The sequence below is a fragment of the Centroberyx affinis genome, unplaced genomic scaffold, assembly GCF_046629955.1.
Source record: "Centroberyx affinis isolate AG114_WGS23_722 - 3 ecotype Tasmania unplaced genomic scaffold, CSIRO-AGI_Caff_v1 ptg008832l_1, whole genome shotgun sequence".
NCBI lineage: Eukaryota > Metazoa > Chordata > Actinopteri > Beryciformes > Berycidae > Centroberyx > Centroberyx affinis.
The window spans coordinates 5,001-7,500 of NW_027284335.1; the positions used below are offsets into that span (position 1 = coordinate 5,001).

General features: G+C 50.3%; 1 pseudogene; it reads right to left on the bottom strand.

Moving 5' to 3' along the window:
- The window catches only part of LOC139640266 (FHF complex subunit HOOK-interacting protein 2B-like), a 13,452-nt pseudogene that overhangs the window by 3,986 nt on the left and 6,966 nt on the right, over positions 1-2,500 (bottom strand).

Here is a 2,500-nt window from a genome sequence, read left to right on the forward strand (position 1 = left end):
CAGTACTCTGTCAGTTGTCAATACTCTGTCAGTACTCTGTCAGTACTCTGTCAGTTCTCTGTCAGTTGTCAGTACTCTGTCAGTACTCTGTCAGTTGTCAATACTCTGTCAGTACTCTGTCAGTTGTCAATACTCTGTCAGTTGTCAGTACTCTGTCAGTTGTCAATACTCTGTCAGTACTCTGTCAGTACTCTGTCAGTTCTCTGTCAGTTGTCAGTACTCTGTCAGTACTCTGTCAGTTGTCAATACTGTCAGTACTCTGTCAGTTGTCAGTACTCTGTCAGTTCTCTGTCAGTTCTGTCACTACTCTGTCAGTTGTCAATACTCTGTCAGTACTCTGTCAGTTGTCAGTACTCTGTCAGTTCTCTGTCAGTTGTCAGTACTCTGTCAGTTGTCAATACTCTGTCAGTTCTCTGTCAGTTGTCAGTACTCTGTCAGTTGTCAATACTCTGTCAGTACTCTGTCAGTTGTCAGTACTCTGTCAGTACTCTGTCAGTTGTCAATACTCTGTCAGTACTCTGTCAGTACTCTGTCAGTTGTCAATACTCTGTCAGTACTCTGTCAGTTGTCAGTACTCTGTCAGTTGTCAATACTCTGTCAGTACTCTGTCAGTTGTCAGTACTCTGTCAGGTCTCTGTCAGTTGTCAGTACTCTGTCAGTACTCTGTCAGTTGTCAATACTCTGTCAGTACTCTGTCAGTACTCTGTCAGTTGTCAATACTCTGTCAGTTCTCTGTCAGTTGTCAGTACTCTGTCAGTACTCTGTCAGTTGTCAGTACTCTGTCAGTTGTCAATACTCTGTCAGTACTCTGTCAGTTGTCAGTACTCTGTCAGTTGTCAGTACTCTGTCAGTTGTCAATACTCTGTCAGTACTCTGTCAGTACTCTGTCAGTTGTCAATACTCTGTCAGTACTCTGTCAGTTGTCAGTACTCTGTCAGTTGTCAGTCGTCAGTACTCTGTCAGTACTCTGTCAGTTGTCCTACCAGACTGTGAGCATCATGGATGTATGAGTCGTATCCTCCTTCCTGCAGCAGGTGAGCCGACCGAGCCTGATGAGGAACCAGACACAGGAAGCTACACACACACACACACACACACACACACACACACACGCCACACACACACACACACCACACACACATACACACAACACACCACACACACACACACACACACACACACACAACACACCACACACACACACAACACACCACACACACACACACACACACACACACGCCACACAGAGACACACACACACACACACACACACACACACACCACACAGAGACACACACACACACACACACACACACGCCACACACACACACACACACCACACAGAGACACACACACACACACACACACCACACAGAGACACACACACACACACACACACACACACACACACACACACACACACACACACACAGTACAATCAGAGGAACACACATCAAGCTGTCTGTCAGGTTAGAAACTTCCAGACTGAATCAAAGTCACTTTATAGATCCAGTCTTGACCTGATCAGAGCCGATCAGATGACTGATCAGATGTATTGATCGTAGAGAGCTACCTGTTGACGATGTCGGCGGCCGGGCCGAGGCCACAGGGAGGGGGGGGGGGAGGAGGAGGAGGGGGAGGAGGGGGGAGGAGGGAGGAGCAGCTGGTCTGAGAAGAACGGATCCTCCTCCAGGTCTCTGTACACACACACACACACACACACACACACACACACACACACACACACAGAGAGACAGACACACACACACACAGTCAGAGGAGGAGGGCAGGAGGTGTAAATGTTAAGTGATTGTGTCTGAACTGACTCGTTCTCCTCGGCGGGGGGGGGGGCGGGGGCCTGGCGCTCCTCCAGGCCGGCGGGGGGCGGAGCCAAGTAGCTCCGGCTCTCCAGGTTCCCCAACACCAGGAGGCCCAGAATGTCCCTGTGAGGCTTCCGTAGGAGTTCCTCCACCAGACACAGAGACGCCATGCTGATCTACACAGACAGACAGACAGACAGGCAGAGAGAGAGACAGACAGACACACAGACAGACAGGCAGAGAGAGAGACAGACAGACAGACAGACAGACAGGCAGACAGACAGAGAGAGAGAGACAGACAGGCAGAGAGAGAGACAGGCAGACAGGCAGACAGACAGAGAGAGAGAGAGACAGGCAGACAGACAGACAGACAGACAGACAGACAGACAGGCAGACAGACAGAGAGAGAGAGACAGACAGGCAGACAGACAGACAGAGAGAGAGACAGGCAGACAGGCAGACAGACAGAGAGAGAGAGAGACAGGCAGACAGACAGACAGACAGACAGACAGACAGGCAGGCAGGCAGACAGGGTCATCTCTAGTGTCCGGTCATTGTGTGTGTGTGTGTGTGTGTGTGTGTGTGTGTGTGTGTGTGTGTGTGTGTGTGTGAGATGGTTTTTGTCCAGTTGAACCCACCTGGTCTGAGATGTGGTCGCAGTGCAGCAGCAGCTGGTCTCT